The following is a 22,397-nucleotide window of genomic DNA, read 5'->3' as shown; positions in this document are numbered from 1 at the left end:
TTTTAAATCAGGGTTACTTTAGTTGACACTGGTTGAAGTGTTCTCACCTTGTAAAACTTACTACATAAAACCAATAACACATTTTCTGTTATTCTGATCTTGGTGGTAATATTTTGTGGTTTTAAATGATCTCCTTATTTAGACTCAGGGCTTGTGAGTCAGAGATAAAAAGCTAGCATGATAGCCAGCTGTGAGAGCTTGCTTCTGTTTTCTCTGCTGGGCCGCGCTTCCCTCCTGTATTCCTGTGGGAATCAAGATAATCCTGGGAGATCACATTTTCAGTCCATCAACTTATTTATCTACTGTATTTTAAAATTATACTCTTTAGCAACAGAGCACAGTTTTTTTTAAAACCACTAAAAATATCTGATACATTCTGAATGTTACTGCATCCGGAGAGGTTAAAATGCAGCTCATGCGTCCTGGCCTCCCTTTGTGACACTGAGGGCGGAGGATTGAAGTTCCCGGCATCAGATCCCCGAGCCTGAACAATAGGAGCTTGGCTTGGACAGCCCGAGGCGAAGCCATCTGCCACCGAGAGAGCGGAGTCTCTTTGTTAGCTATTGTGGAATGTGGAAGCAGATTGATGAGTGCTGGGTGATTCCTTCAGGCCACGACGGGGCACCAGGCAGAGCAACAAGTTCGGATAGACACTGCAAGAGGCTCTCTCTCTCTCTCTCTCTCCTTCTGTCGTCACATTTAGCAGTCACATGAGAGAAGTTCCTACAAATAAATGTCATTTGAGTTCTCCAAAGCCAGTCTTATACAATCACATCTTTGTTTTATTGCCTTTGATGGCAGATTCATGCAAAGTGACTGATGAACCCAATAAAATTTTATCATTTTATCCTCTGCTGTGTTGTGTAAAGAGATGCAGACTGGAGACGTGGGCACCACAGTTTGCCCCAAGGGGTATAGGTGATGACCTCTAGCCTTCTCAGCAGGTGGGTATGGATGGGTCTTACTGAGAAAGGCCAGAGCAGAGGCGTTCTGGCTTTTGGAGTTGGTGGTGAAGAGGGGTTGTCATTTGGAGAGGAGGAGAAGGGGGGGTGACGCAGATGTACGAGAAATCCTCCAGGGGAAAGTGTGCCACCATTCAGAGCACGGCTCGGGGCAAAAGGCCACGTCACCAAGAAAACATATAGCTATACGGATGCCGAGGCATCCTCCTGGCTCACTGAAAGATCTGTTGTCAAGAAAAAAAAAAATAAAGTTTTATTTCGTTTTTGACTCCAGAGGGGTTCACGGATTACACTCCTGTTTGAGTGGTTGACTTTCCAGACAAACGAGAAAAAAAAAAAAAAAAGATGGGGAAAAAAAGGACGGTGAGGCTGGAACTGCCAGGCAGGAGGCCAAGAGGAAGGCCAAAGAGGCGATTTGTGAATGGTGTGAAAAAGGAAGTGAAGGTTTCTGGTGTGAGAGAAGAAGATGCAGAAGATAGAGTTAGATGGAGACAGATGATTCGCTGTGGCGGCATCGGAAAAGGAAAAGCTGAAGAAGAGGAATTAGGATAAATTAACTTAAAACACAAACATTTAACTCATCTACAGTCAGTCTAATATATTATTTGTATAATATTTTGTTATACTTCTTGAAAAATTGTACATGCAGTGCTGTAAAAGAAAACTTAATTTAAAACAAAAATTTCCCTTAATGAATGAAATCATCATTCATTAAGGGAAAAGAGTTATCCAAACCAACACACCCGATGTGAAAAGTAACTGTTCCTCGAGGTAAATTATGAATAAAGTAACCTTTTAATGGTTCGATACCAGTAGCCACACCCGCCCCTGAATTCTGTTAGACCTTGAAAGTCAAAAAATCCCATAAACAGAACCTGTGTGTAAAAAAGAATTAAAAACAAAACATCCCCTGATCTAAAGAAATTCAAGAAGAGATGACAAACAAAGTTTTTTTTATCTATATCAGTCAATAAAGCCACTTCTCAGGCCGTGAAACTCCAGAGAACCAAGGTGAGAGCCAATATGCCTGAACAAAATGACTTACTGATAACCGTTGCGACCAAGCGTGGCACAAGCAGCTGTCGGGTTTATGGGGCGACAGCAGGCTGGTTAGGATATCTTTGTTCCTTTAATAAATACAATCAAAACTGTGTTTTGTTCTTACTTAGCTTATCTTTGTGTGAAATTGATATTTGTTTAATGACCTGAAAAAAAAACAAGCATGAGACTTACCACATTCAACATTTTTATGCTTCTGCAGATCACACAAACATAATGCTAAACCCTGACCAATGAAGATTAACTACAATAAGAAACCCATTGTCTGTGAACGTGTCAGCTGCTCAGCTTCAAAGCCACAGGGTGCAAGAAAAATAAGACCTAAAGATAAAAGACACAGCTTGTTGTCCTGGCTGTTTACTGTGAGTCGTTTCCTTTGAGCTGTAGGCTAGAGGAGAATGTGACTCGGTGCTGATGATCAAACTTATATCAGTCTGCACAAACCAGGCAATAAACCAGATGCTTCAACAGACTGGAAGCGAGGCATTTATCTGGGAAATTGGCTTCAGATTTTATGGATTTGATAGTTTCTCGAAGGAAATCTTTAAACAGAAAATGAAAACTGCTCCAGGGGGGGAAAATCTATTTTTCTGCATGATCCGGGCAGCAAAATGCAACAGTGCCAGAGGTCCACAAAGGGTCTTTTTCTGCAACCCAACCCCATTGGCCAACTGCCTTCCCCTCATGCAGGACCTGCCAGTCTCATGACGCATGACATTTGTATAACATTACTGGGGTCGCAGCCCACGGTCAAACGCATGAAAGAAAGTGAGTCAAACCTACGGACAACTCCTGACCTCCAGTCGGCACGAAGAAAGCCCAGGTCAGGGAGTCCTCAGATATGCATCTTCAGTCGATGGCTGGCCAAAACATTTGAAATGAACCCCACAATGTCACCGTTCATCGTTCTGAAGAGGTATTGTTGAAGAAACGTAAAGAACAAAAAAGGGTTTCTTATCATATCAGTGCATGCCTCTGACAACCAAAAAAAATACATTGTGCTCTAAAGGAAGTGAAAGAAAAGTTATTTTAAACCTTTTACTTTTCATATCGCTGTTGGTATGAAACCGTTAAACAAAAAAAAAGATCCAAACGGTACAATGCTGAGATTTAGACATACCCTAATTGTTATTTTAGTTGACTGTCTGCAGGGTAAGAATGAAAGTGGTCAGTAACAAGAGTGCCCAGATCCAGGCCTCTGGGGAGTTCACAGCTGGCCAATTAGAATGCAGAAGATGCTTTAATGTGGTGTTGCATTGGATCAGGTGAGGAGAGATTTATTCCTCTTATAGGTCATAGATTAGCCTTTTACATTGTGGTCATTTAAATCCATTTGCTACTTTTTACATGTTGGTATTTTTAAAGTTTAAACCTAGAAAATGATCGTTTGCTACATATAATTAGGACAAGTCCCCCTGGCTTTTTCTCTCGTAGACTTTCTGCAGACAAGGACATCTTGGTAATATTTGCCCTCTGAAAGCAGCACTTATTTGCCCAACAGCAGTACAACAGCAAAAACATCACATTAGCTTTAGTTTATAAATCGGTCGAGACTAGTAATAGAGATAAATAATACATTTTCTGTTGCTATTACCACGTGGATTATTGCAGCCAAACCATTTTCAAATTCAATTCAAATTCAATTCAAAAATACTTTATTTATCCCAAAGGGAAATTAAATGTTGATGTAACTCGTTCTGTCAAGGAGTTATTATAGATGGTGATGGCTGTGGCCAGGAAATATCTCCTGTAGCAGTTCGTTTTACAACCAATCTGAAGAAGCCTTTCACTGAATTCAACTCGATTTTACCTTATTTATATAGCGCCAATTCATGATACATGTCATCTCAAGGCACTTTCCAAAGTCAAATTCAATCAGATTATACAGATTGGGTCAGATTATACAGATTGGTCAAAAAAACGGGACTGAAGAGACTTTTCCAATGACAATGTCAAAAAGAAAATGTTCAGAATTGTCCGTAATTTTCTTGAGTTTATGCAAAATCTTTCTTTGCATCATCATCTCCAGAGGTTCCACGGTCGTCCCAAGAACAGAACCAGCCTTTTTTTATCAGGTTTCCTCTGCAGTAACACAGCTGTTGAAATGGGTCATCTTTTTGATGGTATGGGTGCAAATGAAAAAAACTTTGAAAGACCCAACAGCAGCTGAGCACTGATTATCTGAGAAGCTCCAAAAATGTATTCTATTGTTGAACAATCATGTTTACATGTGGTACAATGAGGCAATGGAAACAGACATAAAAACCTATAAATGTCTGTGTAAAAACTTAAAGTTCTTGAATTATTGTAGAAATGTTTAAAATGGAGAGTTTGAGGCATTGTTATCCCTCAAACTAAGCGATTCTACTCCGATTCGGAGCGTGTCAAACAAAAGCTGACCGATGAAATTCTGGACTTCCTCTTCACCATGTGATGTGGGAAGATAAGTCTCTGCTATCACTGTGTCATGCCAGAAAGGATACAGGTACCATCAAACCTCCAGGAGCCCGTCAAAACATGGAAACCTCATCACTGCTGGAGCAGAGCTGGAGGGAGGAGTGCTTTCCTCTTTGCGCATCCTCCTCTGATTAGCAGGAAAGGGTCACCATCCTTTTGACATCTCTTTGTCTTGGCAGTATTGACGGAAAAATTTCCGGTTTCCCGGATCATCGGCGCGTCTTCCTCGGTCTCGGCCAAAGTTTGGCTGACCTGGCTGAAGGAACGTGGACGTGGTCACAAATTTACAAAAAATAAAAATCTATGCTGAGAATTTCCCCCTGTAGTTTCACCATCCTGAATCTTTTTTCCCTGCAGTAGCAGAAATAATTTGTGGATAGAGTAACTAGCTGACAATTTGCTCTCACTTGACCTTATTACATAGATACTTTTCAGCATCTTGTCATCGTCCAGGTTACGACCCTGGTTTTCAAACTCAGCGTGGAAACAACATAAAAAGCCAAGCACACATGGCATACACGGAAAAAGCAAACATCAGTTGGATGGCGTTCAAGGCTTTTTATAACAAAACACGCCAAGTTATTCTGTAATGCTGCTTGTGGGGGGTTTATTGAAGACAGATGATAAGTGAGCACAAAATAATCTCTCTAATTATACTGTTTTATGTGACTTTTAATAGACATCAAGACAAATTTGCAACCCTGTGGCTTCCATTGTCGTGCTTTCATGTTTATGGGTCAGCTCAGTGTAAAATTCTACAATCATGGCAAAAATTTGTTGTTTTAAAAAGAAGCTATTTAAATAATTCCCTAGACTTTACCCCTGATTGGGAGCTCGCACAGGCAAAGATTGCAAAAACAAGATGAATCTGGAAAAAAAAGGATGTGAGTAAAAACCCCCGCCCAAGCAAAAGTCTGAACTCCATCTCCACTGTTTCCTCTCCGTACTTCATGGGTGGGACTCGCTCATATCCACTGCTCCCCAGTCATGTCTCCAGCCACGCAGAGCTGTGACCTCTCAAATATAGGCTCTGTGTTTCTTTTTGGTGCTAAGGTTGGGGACCCTTGTGGTCAAAGCTCTGTTGACGTTGGGCTGCTGCCAGCAAAGATTTGAATCTCCAGTTGTGGAGCAGGAAATCAAAAACAAACTATGGACTACGTTAAATTAGAAGAAAACGGCTTGTTTTATCCACTTCTGCACGGCATGAAAGTGAGAGGCTTGTTTCTCAGAAAACATCTGTGGCCGTCTCAAGAGAGCAAAATGATTTTAAGGCAAGTTGGTGTGGGAGTCTCTTTTTATGCACCGCTGTAATTTAGGTCAAATAGACAAAATAAAAGACATGCACAACAAACAGTGGCGTTTGTTGGGAGTGTATTTGACTGGTTTCCTGTTTGTTTTGACAGGGAAGCCTTTAGAAATCTCATTTTGGGAATAATGAGTATGTGAAATCAGTTGAAAAGTCCAAAACCACCCAAGATAGGGCAAGAATTTTAGAGCAATCTTTATTCCTTTTAACATGTGGAACACATTTTCTGTGCTGGTGCATATGTCTATACCAAGTCAAAACCTTCCAGCTTACATGGAAAAATGGGGTTCAGCCTGTTCCATCGCTCAATCCCCTTAGGAAGTGTGTGCACCGGTGCAAGGAGAGGAAGTTTACTCTGCTGCTCAACAGATCACTGTTTTTGTTGGGGCCATTGCAGCAATGCAATCATTGTCTGGACTGTTCAACTTGACCGTGGCTGGGTATACTTCAGGAAGCATCCGATACAGATTACCATTACATGTACGGCGTAAAGCAAGAACATTTGCAAAGCACAGGTGGCCATATGAAGTTTTCTTGACCAATAATATATCAGCAACAAATAAATATCCGGTGATGGAAAAGTAAGACAGCCTGATTATCACGGCGACTGATGTGTTTTTTAGCTACGTTTCACTAAAAGGGGGAACATCTATGTCTTTCCTGTTCATTAAGCTGAAATTGAAACTTGCCATTGTGAAAGTCTGTCATGACATTCTTTTTATAGGTGTTGCACATAAGCATGACACGGTTGGACCTTTTTCATATTTCACATTTTTAAAAGGCAACATTTGTACATTTTTCAGTTGTTAGAGTGGCAAATTGATCGTTGGGTTTCTTTTAGACATGACAAAGGCCGAAAGACCTGTACGTACTTCACTGGAAAAGAGAAATTTGTTCTCTCTTCCAGGGCTGCAAGAATTAAATGTCATCATCCTGTTCTCACAGCGCTGGTTTGGGAGTTATTGCAGCTTAATTTCTTGACACATATTTGGGGCAGTCAAACTTTTTTCTTGCATAGAAATATGAAGTGGGTGTGCTGCAGTTGGAGAGACCTATGAAGACTTCTTCTAAATTCTGCGCTTCAGTTATTGTGAAGTATGAAATATCCTTAACCTGGCCAGCCAGATTGATTAACAAGTCAAGTCAAGAGTGTTTTATTGTCACCGCGTGTTACCGTGGCAAAATTTGTCTTTGGCCAGTTCTTGTACATAATGTGTAGCACTCTACGTTCTGCACATTATCAATCTGGGACTGCTCCCATCTAATCCACTTGGGGAAAGGAGGAACATTCAGAAGAACTCTCCAAGTTGATTGCATGAAGCGCCACCTAGTGCCCGCCTACCAAAGGTTGGTTTTAGCCAATAATGGTATCAAATTAAAACATTAGCAGCACGTGTCATGCAAAACCACAAGAAGGTAAGCTAGTCAAGGCACTTCTTGCTGTTCTTCATTCAAAGATGAATTAATGAATTCTTACAAAACAGATGAGATAGCAGCAGCTACCCATCCGTCCTCCTGCACTGCCATGTTTATTTTGATTCAGCTGTGGGCTCTTTAGCTCTTGCTTATGTCACACTGGTATGTCCCGCCTTAAACCTCAATACTACAACATGATTGGCCAGAACCGTTTTTAGTTCAGATACAAAAGGTTGAAGCTAAAAGATGGATTCTCGCGTGTTTGTGAACGCACAAATACCGCAATAATAAATTTTGCAGGTGAGGTTAAAATATCCTTGTCAGCAAGAACAGCTCTTGTTCTTGCAGCCTTGAGTAAAATGTCTCTTTTTATGCAGAGTGTACTTTAGCATATTGGGTTATTAAAAAATTGAGGGGGGCTAAAAACAGACAATGAAGATAAAAACCATATAGGATATGATCGGTGCAATGCTTAAAAAAAAAACTCATCTGTTGAGCTGGTAGAATACAATCAGGTTTGCGAATCTATGTTTGGTCTTTAAAATCTTTCTTGGTTTTGCACCTCCTCCCCTTGTTGGACTTGTCACATTAACAAGTTCTTCAAAGACCACCAGAGCTACTGTGAGAGGAGACCTCGCTGTGCCTTTTAGATGGAGTGCATTCGATGAGAACTCATATTAGGATAAGCCTCTCATAACTGGAAAAAATACCAGAAAACACAAGAACATATGAGTCTTTTAAATCATTCTCCAATTACTTAAAATCCTTGCTCCTGGATAATCGGTTTTGTAGCCACTGATTATGTGAATCTTAAATGTGTTTTGCATTTAAATGTATTGTATAGTAAAGATTTTTTAATGGTTGTTGGCTTTTTTATTATTTTTAAGTATTCAGCTTGATATGTTTTTTGTATCTTGTCGATTTGTGTAGAGTGTATATCTATATTGTATTTTATATGGTAGGTACCCTGCGGCACTGCATATTAAAACTACTAGCCCTCATGGCTAATTCTGGTATTGTCTGTAATGTGCCGTTTCTGGTTGATATCCTGTGTTTCAGTAACTTCAGGGCAATAAAAATGATCATATTGTGATTGGATATGTGAAATGTTTAGATTTGTTTAGATTTTATGCAAGAAGTTTTACTTATAAAATTATATTTGTAAGAGCAAAAATTATTTCCCTTTTAAATGGCCTCTAATGATACATCTTTTCCATGAACCATTGGCTGGCATAGCCTGAAAATCTTCCTGTAATATCCTTCAGTCTGGGCCTAGATATAGCTATTAAAAGCATTATAGGGCTAAATTTCATAAACCTTCACACCAAAATGAGCTGCCAGGAAACAGTAGAAAACACAGAAAAGGAACATAACTGGTGTCATTTTCAGATGTTTACATATTTAAATGGGTAAAAGTGTAATTTTTATTCATTAAATCTGGAAAATAAAAATCATACATTTATCTCCCTACTCGTTCAACATATTTTGATACAAGTTACAAATGTTATTACATTCCCAGGGGCTTTACAGAACATCAAATATCTTTATTCAATGTCGGTGGTGTTGAATAAGCATAATCTCTGTTAGGTTAAAAAGGTTTGCAGTTTGAGCTAAATGGAGCATTTGTTGCAGTTCTTTTTTTCTTTTGGGGGGAGGGTTCCCCCCTTTTGTGGATTGCTTGGAATGAGTTGTTATCTTGAAAATGTTTTACAAAGTGAAACAGAGATGCTCTGGCAGACATGCCTGCACACTTTGGTACAGGGTTATCATCTGTATCACCCTGTTCCCCTCTGTTTCACAGGAAGGGGTCCACTTGTTAACTCTAATGAGGTATATCAGGGTCACAGCAAGCTTTGAGAACATGGAGGTTCTTTCTCGTGGTTTTGGGTGGAAATGTTAATAACAAATTAAACACGTACATTTTTCAAACACAGTGTATTCAAAAGATGTATCCTTTTTAAAAAAATTAAGCCTTGAAATCAATTTATTTTATTGCAGCTGTATGATCTCACATGAGAAAATCCTTAAATTTTAGAAAATATACACAGCAGGGGAAACTAAAGGAAATAAAATAAAGAGGCTGTTGCCACACTTATTGGCTTATCGAGTAAATGTGATAGAATGTAACTTAAGCCCTTTTCTCGTGTTTTCTGCTCTTCTTAAGTCAATCAAAGTGTCAAAGAACATTTAATTAATATCTAATTAGCCACTCTTGAAAATGGGACAGACATGAGAACATGGCATTCTAGTAAGGCAGAGGTGTGTTGGTCTTTGCAAATCAGGAAATGGTTACAATAAAATACCTAATTGCTTAAACTTCCTAATATTTATATTCAGCACATTCAACACAAAGGTTAAAGAAACTAGATCTGTGACAAAGCTGGACGAGGCCCTCATAAAGTGAGGAGGAAGGTAAGTGTACTGGAAAAGGACTCCAACATAGGCTGACATCTTTGGGTCACTCAGTCTCACTAGCAGCTTTTTTAAAATACATTTCTAGCTCTGTATTTGTGGATGACACTTTAAATTCACATTAATTCTTATATTTATATTTATCTTTTAAATGTGTATCTCCATTAGAACAACACTATCCCTACTGTATTTGAATATCATAAAAATCTTAACCACACTGAAAAGAAGGAGAAAATCACTTTTCTGGCTGTTTATCTATACCAATAGAATTAGGTAACCAAACAATCTCCTATACTGTCTGTCGCGTATGGCTACAATAAAACACATCTCTATCAAATTTGACAACAACCTCATTTGTTCTGCTTTCCAGTCCCTTTTACTGTACTGTAACTCTCTCTCCAATGAGAAACAGGTATTGGGATGAAGGATTGTGAAATTCCTTACAGTTCATTCCCTTTGTGTCAAGAAACAAAATCTTTTAAAAAAAAAGTCCAAATTTTACAAACTGTACAAAGTACAAACCAACACTTTTTACCAGTCAACATAATTCATTCTGCACAAAATTACAGCTTTTTGTTGTTTTACAAGAACAAAATCAATTTATGGCATTATTTTTTTAGAGATGTTCTTCTTCAGGGGGAACTAATGGGTTCTGAGTTTTGTTCAGGGTGGAAAACTGCCGATGCTTTTTGCTGTTCATGACAGTACAGTGTTGCAGAAATACCTTGTGGTTTGTGGGGTGGGGTCTTTGCGGACTGGGCTTCCTTCCCACAGTGCCATTAGATCCCATTCGATTGGTATCTGGGGAGATGGAGACTGGGCGAGCACCTCAGACTCTGTCACATGTTTTTTAGCAATTCCTCTGCAGGTTTTGTGCAAAGACCGGTGGAGGGCAGCACGTTGTATTTCAGCAAAATGAGCAGGGATACTACCTTCACCAGTTATTGGTTTGTTTGCTTTTTTCTGATTGGTGTACAATCACTACAGTACAAACCTTTCCCTTAAAAAGCCTTGTCTAAATATTGTTGTGTGTAAGTGGAACAGAGTAATGCTTTTAGTTACCAAAATCCTAATTGTTGCCGTTGACCTTTCCCATCCATAATGTCACCCTTTATAATACAGAGTTGCACATTGAGGATGAAGCAATGAAAGTTTAATTAATCTAAGTGGAGCTCTGTAGAAACTGGGCCACTGTCACAATATCTCAGTATGGTGGGAACCGAGGTCATGCACAAACTGGTTGGTGTGTTCTCATGGAAAAAAAAAGCTCAGAGAAAATTCAAACAGCAGACAAAAGAAGAACAACAAGAAAGATCCCGACAACAATGCGGTGCAGTTAAGTAGTTGCCTGTCAAAATGCTAGTATATGTGGTTTTCCAAGCTTGTACATTTATGATACATGAACACTTTATGCACTTTTATGGAGACATGTGGTGAATTGTGACAAAATAAGCACACGAAGCAAGTAAATTAACTGTAGCTCCAGATCTGCTGCTTGAAAACAATGTCAGCTCATAAAGTAGCCACAAACCACCATGTAAAAGAAGCAGAGTGAGAAGCCTCGTTTAATTTGTGACAGAAAAAAAATCACAGCTCATTGCACTCAAATCAAAGCAATCTGTGCTTTAACCTCCGGTTTATCACCGAAGGATTGAGATAAGAAACAAGATCCACCAGAGGAGGCAGGACAGAGAGATCAATTACTCCGAGGTTTCCCATGATTCCGACTCTCTCCAGGGAGACCAAACCCCTACTCTGACGCTGCGTGGGTCTCTTAACCATCATTATCACCGATGGGAGCCACAATAGGTCAGGGAGATGAGATAACATTGTGAGCAGTGAAGCAGCAGGTGAGAGGCTCGACGGGGCACGATTAGGTGTCCGGGTCCCAGGGTGTAGCATTGCCGGAGGGCCTCTGGGGCCCCGGCCTCACCATCTGCCGGGGTGAATTCCTCTTGCTGCAGAGCTAAAACGCTCAGAAGCAGCACAAACTGTTGCTGTGGGGCGTAGCTTTAAGTTTCTCCTGTTACCTTTTATGCAGACAAGTGTTACACTTTATTTTCTTCTATTACGCTCTGCCACACAGATTCAAAGATTGAAAGAGACCAGAAGATCACAACCCCCGTTAGAGAAATTGTGAGGCGTTAAAGCCTTAGCTGATTTTGTTAAACCCAAATGATAATGTGTACAATCAAACGATTCACCCTGGGGCATGCAGTTCTAGTGAGGAGTGTTAGGCAATAACCGTCAGTATTGCATGTTGTGTTAATTTGGGCTTAAATTGTGTATTTGAATCATTTATTTGAGGGTGAAAAAGGTTTTGCAATGATTTTCAAACACAAAAACTGGGTGCACAGGTTTGAGTTTAATCAAATGCAAATTTGTGCTTAACCCACACAAATAGTTTGCCGGTTGAAGAGAAACCACTTACATTTTTGACCACTCATGCCATAAGAAAAAGTAGAACTTCTTCAAAAAAAATGTTCCTGCTGCTAAACTGGCTTGTAAGAATACCGAAAACATTTTCAATACGTTCAAGGAAGAGGGCCATCCTTGCAACTTAAGGTTAGCTTGCTCTATCTACTCTAACGTGTTTTGAGAATGATTAACCTGTTGTAACACCTCACTTTGTCGAAGTTAACCTCTAATAAAAGGAAAACCAGGATGGTCAGAATGTTTAGGAAGATCCCAGGAGCTACAGATAAAGAGATAAAGATGAAAGCGAAGTGAATTTGCTATCAATGCTGAGTAAGAGAGTGCCACACAAGAAAAAAATGGCTGCTCTATAATAGATAGCTTAGACCTGAACTGAACTTTGCAGCTGCGCACATGAACAAACCAAAAATTTCCTGTGAAATGGTTTTATGGTCAGACGAGACAAAGATTGAGCTGTTTGGCCACAGTTACAGAAGAAATAGCACTTTTTATACAGACATACGAAACACAATAATGATAGAAATCATCATCTTTATTTGTCATTGCAACATATATTCCAATGAAATTCATCCTCTGCATTTAAAGCAGCACTAAGTAGTATTTAACCATGATACATCTAAAGCCTGATTTATGCTTAATACATCTGTGAGGTCCGCGCAGCCTAGAGTTTCCAACTCGCCCTCCCAGGAAAATTCCCAACTACGCAGACAAACATGGCAGACGAGATAGAGGTCTTTCTGGTGGAGGTTCATAAATATGGACATCTTTTCCTGGACAAAAATTACTGTCACTCTTGGAAATACAGTTCCTGAAAACTGACATGGGAGGAAAAAATAGATACAGCGTGTGCACAAAATACTAATTTGTTACAACTAAAGAATAATTTGTTCCGACGAAATACTAATTTAACAATAAAGTGTTAAACACCTGCCTAATTATCTAAATGTGGGACATATCAAGAACATAATGACAAGAAAAGGACACCAACCTTGCATGTCACGTGCGCTAATACTTAAAAATATAAAATAGGCACAAAAAATAAGTTGCATACTTCGTGCCCAAAAATTAATATTTCGTGGGAACAAATTAGTATCTTGTGCGGTCGCTGTATCTTTTTTACCCCATGTCAGTTCTCGGGCACTGTGTGGAGGAGACAAAGAGGCTTTAAAATGTTGGGAACAACTACGTTATCTATTTTTACACGTAATGGGATGTAGAGAGCTTGGTGTAGGACCACAACATTGCCCTCTAGAGTCTAGGAGAATAGTGAAAAAGCCACACATTGTTGCAGTCATTTGCCCAATTTACACTACCCTTGTTTAACCGATCCATGCCGAGCTCGGACCGAGCTAGGTTCTGACAACCATTCACACATCAAGCTAGCACGGTTCCTCGCCTCCTAGTGAAGATCTACAGTACTACTGCTCTCTAAGATTGAAGGAGGAACTCAAGCAAATCAAAATGGCAGCGCCCGTAACATTCAGGAAGTTATGCTTGGTTATAATTGTGATACTTCATTGTTTTCGGAGAGTCAGGCGAAGAAGGCAACATTTGGTGAATTTACTTGACTAAGTCGGCTTTTGGGAAGTGGATGAGACAAACGAACGTCTAATCAGGGCTTACAGACGCAGGAAACAACGTCAGATGTCGAGGTTTATCACCTCGACACCTCGACGTCTGACATTGATAAAAATGTTTCAGACATTTTTATCAATGTCTGAAACCGCAAAATGACTGACTGTAAGGAGATGACGTGGTATGCTCATTCCGTCTTTGTTATCTGAGATCCGTGCCACTGAAAAACCGGGCCGAGCCCACCTATCGAAATGGTCTAGATTTAGCGTGGTCCGGTTGTGTCTGGCACAAGTTCAGTTCAGTTTGCGATCCAATTACAGCCAAAAGTTAGCGGGGTTACCGAGCTCAGACCGTTCAAAAAGGGTAGTGCAAATGGGGTAATTGTGTACACACAGCATAAACCAGCCTTAATGGTCTTGCTCAGTTGGGGAATACAACTGCCCTGCTTGCCAACTAAGAGAGACAGCAACTAGGCACGGGTGGGGTTTGAACCCACGATCTTCGGTTTACGAGACCGACGCCTTACCACTTGGCCACCGCGCCTGCACAATGTATTTCACACAAACCGATTTTGTGGGAACAACTTAGTATCTCGTGCGTTCGCTGTACCTTTTTTACCCAATGTCAGCTCTCGGGCACCGTGGGGAAGAAACGAAGAGGCTTTAAAATGTTGGGAACAACTTCGTTATCTATTTTTACACGTAATGGGATGTAGTGAGCTTGGTGTAGGACCACAACATTGCCCTCTAGAGTCTAGGAGAATAGTGAAAAAGCCACACATTGTTGCAGTCATTAGCCCCATTTACACTACCCTTGTTAAACCGATCCATGCCGAGCTCGGACCGAGCTAGGTTCTGACAACCATTCACACATCAAGCTAGCACGGTTCCTCGCCTCCTAGTGAAGATCTACAGTACTACTGCTCTCTAAGATTGAAGGAGGAACTCAAGCAAATCAAAATGGCAGCGCCCGTAACATTCAGGAAGTTATGCTTGGTTATAATTGTGATACTTCATTGTTTTCGGAGAGTCAGGCGAAGAAGGCAACATTTGGTGAATTTACTTGACTAAGTCGGCTTTTGGGAAGTGGATGAGACAAACGAACGTCTAATCAGGGCTTACAGACGCAGGAAACAACGTCAGATGTCGAGGTTTATCACCTCGACACCTCGACGTCTGACATTGATAAAAATGTTTCAGACATTTTTATCAATGTCTGAAACCGCAAAATGACTGACTGTAAGGAGATGACGTGGTATGCTCATTCCGTCTTTGTTATCTGAGATCCGTGCCACTGAAAAACCGGGCCGAGCCCACCTATCGAAATGGTCTAGATTTAGCGTGGTCCGGTTGTGTCTGGCACAATTCAGTTCAGTTTGCGATCCAATTACAGCCGAAAGTTAGCGTGGTTACCGAGCTCAGACCGTTCAAAAAGGGTAGTGCAAACGGGGTAATTGTGTACACACAGCATAAACCAGCCTTAATGGTCTTGCTCAGTTGGGGAATACAACTGCCCTGCTTGCCAACTAAGAGAGACAGCAACTAGGCACGGGTGGGGTTTGAACCCACGATCTTCGGTTTACAAGACCGACGCCTTACCACTTGGCCACCGCGCCTGCACAATGTATTTCACACAAACCGATTTTGTGGGAACAACTTAGTATCTCGTGCGTTCGCTGTACCTTTTTTGCCCAATGTCAGCTCTCGGGCACCGTGGGGAAGAAACGAAGAGGCTTTAAAATGTTGGGAACAACTTCGTTATCTATTTTTACACGTAATGGGATGTAGTGAGCTTGGTGTAGGACCACAACATTGCCCTCTAGAGTCTAGGAGAATAGTGAAAAAGCCACACATTGTTGCAGTCATTTGCCCCATTTACACTACCCTTGTTAAACCGATCCATGCCGAGCTCGGACCGAGCTAGGTTCTGACAACCATTCACACATCAAGCTAGCACGGTTCCTCGCCTCCTAGTGAAGATCTACAGTACTACTGCTCTCTAAGATTGAAGGAGGAACTCAAGCAAATCAAAATGGCAGCGCCCGTAACATTCAGGAAGTTATGCTTGGTTATAATTGTGATACTTCATTGTTTTCGGAGAGTCAGGCGAAGAAGGCAACATTTGGTGAATTTACTTGACTAAGTCGGCTTTTGGGAAGTGGATGAGACAAACGAACGTCTAATCAGGGCTTACAGACGCAGGAAACAACGTCAGATGTCGAGGTTTATCACCTCGACACCTCGACGTCTGACATTGATAAAAATGTTTCAGACATTTTTATCAATGTCTGAAACCGCAAAATGACTGACTGTAAGGAGATGACGTGGTATGCTCATTCCGTCTTTGTTATCTGAGATCCGTGCCACTGAAAAACCGGGCCGAGCCCACCTATCGAAATGGTCTAGATTTAGCGTGGTCCGGTTGTGTCTGGCACAATTCAGTTCAGTTTGCGATCCAATTACAGCCGAAAGTTAGCGTGGTTACCGAGCTCAGACCGTTCAAAAAGGGTAGTGCAAACGGGGTAATTGTGTACACACAGCATAAACCAGCCTTAATGGTCTTGCTCAGTTGGGGAATACAACTGCCCTGCTTGCCAACTAAGAGAGACAGCAACTAGGCACGGGTGGGGTTTGAACCCACGATCTTCGGTTTACGAGACCGACGCCTTACCACTTGGCCACCGCGCCTGCACAATGTATTTCACACAAACCGATTTCGTGGGAACAACTTAGTATCTCTGTGCGTTCGCTGTACCTTTCTTACCCAATGTCAGCTCTCGGGCACCGTGGGGAAGAAACGAAGAGGCTTTAAAATGTTGGGAACAACTACGTTATCTATTTTTACACGTAATGGGATGTAGTGAGCTTGGTGTAGGACCACAACATTGCCCTCTAGAGTCTAGGAGAATAGTGAAAAAGCCACACATTGTTGCAGTCATTTGCCCCATTTACACTACCCTTGTTAAACCGATCCATGCCGAGCTCGGACCGAGCTAGGTTCTGACAACCATTCACACATCAAGCTAGCACGGTTCCTCGCCTCCTAGTGAAGATCTACAGTACTACTGCTCTCTAAGATTGAAGGAGGAACTCAAGCAAATCAAAATGGCAGCGCCCGTAACATTCAGGAAGTTATGCTTGGTTATAATTGTGATACTTCATTGTTTTCGGAGAGTCAGGCGAAGAAGGCAACATTTGGTGAATTTACTTGACTAAGTCGGCTTTTGGGAAGTGGATGAGACAAACGAACGTCTAATCAGGGCTTACAGACGCAGGAAACAACGTCAGATGTCGAGGTTTATCACCTCGACACCTCGACGTCTGACATTGATAAAAATGTTTCAGACATTTTTATCAATGTCTGAAACCGCAAAATGACTGACTGTAAGGAGATGACGTGGTATGCTCATTCCGTCTTTGTTATCTGAGATCCGTGCCACTGAAAAACCGGGCCGAGCCCACCTATCGAAATGGTCTAGATTTAGCGTGGTCCGGTTGTGTCTGGCACAATTCAGTTCAGTTTGCGATCCAATTACAGCCGAAAGTTAGCGTGGTTACCGAGCTCAGACCGTTCAAAAAGGGTAGTGCAAACGGGGTAATTGTGTACACACAGCATAAACCAGCCTTAATGGTCTTGCTCAGTTGGGGAATACAACTGCCCTGCTTGCCAACTAAGAGAGACAGCAACTAGGCACGGGTGGGGTTTGAACCCACGATCTTCGGTTTACGAGACCGACGCCTTACCACTTGGCCACCGCGCCTGCACAATGTATTTCACACAAACCGATTTCGTGGGAACAACTTAGTATCTTGTGCATTCGCTGTACCTTTCTTACCCAATGTCAGCTCTCGGGCACCGTGGGGAAGAAACGAAGAGGCTTTAAAATGTTGGGAACAACTACGTTATCTATTTTTACACGTAATGGGATGTAGTGAGCTTGGTGTAGGACCACAACATTGCCCTCTAGAGTCTAGGAGAATAGTGAAAAAGCCACACATTGTTGCAGTCATTTGCCCCATTTACACTACCCTTGTTAAACCGATCCATGCCGAGCTCGGACCGAGCTAGGTTCTGACAACCATTCACACATCAAGCTAGCACGGTTCCTCGCCTCCTAGTGAAGATCTACAGTACTACTGCTCTCTAAGATTGAAGGAGGAACTCAAGCAAATCAAAATGGCAGCGCCCGTAACATTCAGGAAGTTATGCTTGGTTATAATTGTGATACTTCATTGTTTTCGGAGAGTCAGGCGAAGAAGGCAACATTTGGTGAATTTACTTGACTAAGTCGGCTTTTGGGAAGTGGATGAGACAAACGAACGTCTAATCAGGGCTTACAGACGCAGGAAACAACGTCAGATGTCGAGGTTTATCACCTCGACACCTCGACGTCTGACATTGATAAAAATGTTTCAGACATTTTTATCAATGTCTGAAACCGCAAAATGACTGACTGTAAGGAGATGACGTGGTATGCTCATTCCGTCTTTGTTATCTGAGATCCGTGCCACTGAAAAACCGGGCCGAGCCCACCTATCGAAATGGTCTAGATTTAGCGTGGTCCGGTTGTGTCTGGCACAATTCAGTTCAGTTTGCGATCCAATTACAGCCGAAAGTTAGCGTGGTTACCGAGCTCAGACCGTTCAAAAAGGGTAGTGCAAACGGGGTAATTGTGTACACACAGCATAAACCAGCCTTAATGGTCTTGCTCAGTTGGGGAATACAACTGCCCTGCTTGCCAACTAAGAGAGACAGCAACTAGGCACGGGTGGGGTTTGAACCCACGATCTTCGGTTTACGAGACCGACGCCTTACCACTTGGCCACCGCGCCTGCACAATGTATTTCACACAAACCGATTTCGTGGGAACAACTTAGTATCTTGTGCATTCGCTGTACCTTTCTTACCCAATGTCAGCTCTCGGGCACCGTGGGGAAGAAACGAAGAGGCTTTAAAATGTTGGGAACAACTACGTTATCTATTTTTACACGTAATGGGATGTAGTGAGCTTGGTGTAGGACCACAACATTGCCCTCTAGAGTCTAGGAGAATAGTGAAAAAGCCACACATTGTTGCAGTCATTAGCCCCATTTACACTACCCTTGTTAAACCGATCCATGCCGAGCTCGGACCGAGCTAGGTTCTGACAACCATTCACACATCAAGCTAGCACGGTTCCTCGCCTCCTAGTGAAGATCTACAGTACTACTGCTCTCTAAGATTGAAGGAGGAACTCAAGCAAATCAAAATGGCAGCGCCCGTAACATTCAGGAAGTTATGCTTGGTTATAATTGTGATACTTCATTGTTTTCGGAGAGTCAGGCGAAGAAGGCAACATTTGGTGAATTTACTTGACTAAGTCGGCTTTTGGGAAGTGGATGAGACAAACGAACGTCTAATCAGGGCTTACAGACGCAGGAAACAACGTCAGATGTCGAGGTTTATCACCTCGACACCTCGACGTCTGACATTGATAAAAATGTTTCAGACATTTTTATCAATGTCTGAAACCGCAAAATGACTGACTGTAAGGAGATGACGTGGTATGCTCATTCCGTCTTTGGTATCTGAGATCCGTGCCACTGAAAAACCGGGCCGAGCCCACCTATCGAAATGGTCTAGATTTAGCGTGGTCCGGTTGTGTCTGGCACAGTTCAGTTCAGTTTGCGATCCAATTACAGCCGAAAGTTAGCGTGGTTACCGAGCTCAGACCGTTCAAAAAGGGTAGTGCAAATGGGGTAATTGTGTACACACAGCATAAACCAGCCTTAATGGTCTTGCTCAGTTGGGGAATACAACTGCCCTGCTTGCCAACTAAGAGAGACAGCAACTAGGCACGGGTGGGGTTTGAACCCACGATCTTCGGTTTACGAGACCGACGCCTTACCACTTGGCCACCGCGCCTGCACAATGTATTTCACACAAACCGATTTTGTGGGAACAACTTAGTATCTCTTGCGTTCGCTGTACCTTTCTTACCCAATGTCAGCTCTCGGGCACCGTGGGGAAGAAACGAAGAGGCTTTAAAATGTTGGGAACAACTTCGTTATCTATTTTTACACGTAATGGGATGTAGTGAGCTTGGTGTAGGACCACAACATTGCCCTCTAGAGTCTAGGAGAATAGTGAAAAAGCCACACATTGTTGCAGTCATTTGCCCCATTTACACTACCCTTGTTAAACCGATCCATGCCGAGCTCGGACCGAGCTAGGTTCTGACAACCATTCACACATCAAGCTAGCACGGTTCCTCGCCTCCTAGTGAAGATCTACAGTACTACTGCTCTCTAAGATTGAAGGAGGAACTCAAGCAAATCAAAATGGCAGCGCCCGTAACATTCAGGAAGTTATGCTTGGTTATAATTGTGATACTTCATTGTTTTCGGAGAGTCAGGCGAAGAAGGCAACATTTGGTGAATTTACTTGACTAAGTCGGCTTTTGGGAAGTGGATGAGACAAACGAACGTCTAATCAGGGCTTACAGACGCAGGAAACAACGTCAGATGTCGAGGTTTATCACCTCGACACCTCGACGTCTGACATTGATAAAAATGTTTCAGACATTTTTATCAATGTCTGAAACCGCAAAATGACTGACTGTAAGGAGATGACGTGGTATGCTCATTCCGTCTTTGTTATCTGAGATCCGTGCCACTGAAAAACCGGGCCGAGCCCACCTATCGAAATGGTCTAGATTTAGCGTGGTCCGGTTGTGTCTGGCACAATTCAGTTCAGTTTGCGATCCAATTACAGCCGAAAGTTAGCGTGGTTACCGAGCTCAGACCGTTCAAAAAGGGTAGTGCAAACAGGGGTAATTGTGTACACACAGCATAAACCAGCCTTAATGGTCTTGCTCAGTTGGGGAATACAACTGCCCTGCTTGCCAACTAAGAGAGACAGCAACTAGGCACGGGTGGGGTTTGAACCCACGATCTTCGGTTTACGAGACCGACGCCTTACCACTTGGCCACCGCGCCTGCACAATGTATTTCACACAAACCGATTTTGTGGGAACAACTTAGTATCTCTTGCGTTCGCTGTACCTTTCTTACCCAATGTCAGCTCTCGGGCACCGTGGGGAAGAAACGAAGAGGCTTTAAAATGTTGGGAACAACTTCGTTATCTATTTTTACACGTAATGGGATGTAGTGAGCTTGGTGTAGGACCACAACATTGCCCTCTAGAGTCTAGGAGAATAGTGAAAAAGCCACACATTGTTGCAGTCATTTGCCCCATTTACACTACCCTTGTTAAACCGATCCATGCCGAGCTCGGACCGAGCTAGGTTCTGACAACCATTCACACATCAAGCTAGCACGGTTCCTCGCCTCCTAGTGAAGATCTACAGTACTACTGCTCTCTAAGATTGAAGGAGGAACTCAAGCAAATCAAAATGGCAGCGCCCGTAACATTCAGGAAGTTATGCTTGGTTATAATTGTGATACTTCATTGTTTTCGGAGAGTCAGGCGAAGAAGGCAACATTTGGTGAATTTACTTGACTAAGTCGGCTTTTGGGAAGTGGATGAGACAAACGAACGTCTAATCAGGGCTTACAGACGCAGGAAACAACGTCAGATGTCGAGGTTTATCACCTCGACACCTCGACGTCTGACATTGATAAAAATGTTTCAGACATTTTTATCAATGTCTGAAACCGCAAAATGACTGACTGTAAGGAGATGACGTGGTATGCTCATTCCGTCTTTGTTATCTGAGATCCGTGCCACTGAAAAACCGGGCCGAGCCCACCTATCGAAATGGTCTAGATTTAGCGTGGTCCGGTTGTGTCTGGCACAATTCAGTTCAGTTTGCGATCCAATTACAGCCGAAAGTTAGCGTGGTTACCGAGCTCAGACCGTTCAAAAAGGGTAGTGCAAACAGGGGTAATTGTGTACACACAGCATAAACCAGCCTTAATGGTCTTGCTCAGTTGGGGAATACAACTGCCCTGCTTGCCAACTAAGAGAGACAGCAACTAGGCACGGGTGGGGTTTGAACCCACGATCTTCGGTTTACGAGACCGACGCCTTACCACTTGGCCACCGCGCCTGCACAATGTATTTCACACAAACCGATTTCGTGGGAACAACTTAGTATCTTGTGCAGTTCGCTGTACCTTTCTTACCCAATGTCAGCTCTCGGGCACCGTGGGGAAGAAACGAAGAGGCTTTAAAATGTTGGGAACAACTACGTTATCTATTTTTACACGTAATGGGATGTAGTGAGCTTGGTGTAGGACCACAACATTGCCCTCTAGAGTCTAGGAGAATAGTGAAAAAGCCACACATTGTTGCAGTCATTTGCCCCATTTACACTACCCTTGTTAAACCGATCCATGCCGAGCTCGGACCGAGCTAGGTTCTGACAACCATTCACACATCAAGCTAGCACGGTTCCTCGCCTCCTAGAGAAGATCTACAGTACTACTGCTCTCTAAGATTGAAGGAGGAACTCAAGCAAATCAAAATGGCAGCGCCCGTAACATTCAGGAAGTTATGCTTGGTTATAATTGTGATACTTCATTGTTTTCGGAGAGTCAGGCGAAGAAGGCAACATTTGGTGAATTTACTTGACTAAGTCGGCTTTTGGGAAGTGGATGAGACAAACGAACGTCTAATCAGGGCTTACAGACGCAGGAAACAACGTCAGATGTCGAGGTTTATCACCTCGACACCTCGACGTCTGACATTGATAAAAATGTTTCAGACATTTTTATCAATGTCTGAAACCGCAAAATGACTGACTGTAAGGAGATGACGTGGTATGCTCATTC

The 22,397-nt window shown here is 42.3% G+C and overlaps 8 non-coding genes across 8 annotated transcripts; all 8 read right to left on the bottom strand.

Annotated features, from left to right (window-relative positions):
- Positions 1–14,094: 14,094 nt before the first annotated feature.
- Positions 14,095–14,166, bottom strand: trnat-cgu. Its single transcript has one exon. It is a non-coding gene; the product is annotated as a tRNA-Thr (tRNA).
- Positions 14,167–15,166: 1,000 nt separating this feature from the next.
- Positions 15,167–15,238, bottom strand: trnat-ugu. The gene has a single exon. It is a non-coding gene; the product is annotated as a tRNA-Thr (tRNA).
- Positions 15,239–16,238: 1,000 nt separating this feature from the next.
- trnat-cgu lies at positions 16,239–16,310 on the bottom strand. Its single transcript has one exon. It is a non-coding gene; the product is annotated as a tRNA-Thr (tRNA).
- Positions 16,311–17,311: 1,001 nt separating this feature from the next.
- trnat-cgu lies at positions 17,312–17,383 on the bottom strand. Its single transcript has one exon. It is a non-coding gene; the product is annotated as a tRNA-Thr (tRNA).
- Positions 17,384–18,383: 1,000 nt separating this feature from the next.
- Positions 18,384–18,455, bottom strand: trnat-cgu. Its single transcript has one exon. It is a non-coding gene; the product is annotated as a tRNA-Thr (tRNA).
- Positions 18,456–19,455: 1,000 nt separating this feature from the next.
- trnat-cgu lies at positions 19,456–19,527 on the bottom strand. The gene has a single exon. It is a non-coding gene; the product is annotated as a tRNA-Thr (tRNA).
- Positions 19,528–20,528: 1,001 nt separating this feature from the next.
- On the bottom strand, positions 20,529–20,600 carry trnat-cgu. The gene has a single exon. It is a non-coding gene; the product is annotated as a tRNA-Thr (tRNA).
- A 1,001-nt stretch (positions 20,601–21,601) lies between these two features.
- trnat-cgu lies at positions 21,602–21,673 on the bottom strand. The gene has a single exon. It is a non-coding gene; the product is annotated as a tRNA-Thr (tRNA).
- Between the last annotated feature and the right edge of the window lie 724 nt (positions 21,674–22,397).

The sequence above is a fragment of the Fundulus heteroclitus genome, chromosome 16 (assembly GCF_011125445.2).
Source record: "Fundulus heteroclitus isolate FHET01 chromosome 16, MU-UCD_Fhet_4.1, whole genome shotgun sequence".
Taxonomy (NCBI): domain Eukaryota; kingdom Metazoa; phylum Chordata; class Actinopteri; order Cyprinodontiformes; family Fundulidae; genus Fundulus; species Fundulus heteroclitus.
Note: the sequence above shows the minus strand (reverse complement) of the source record. Positions and strands in the feature narration are given on the sequence as shown.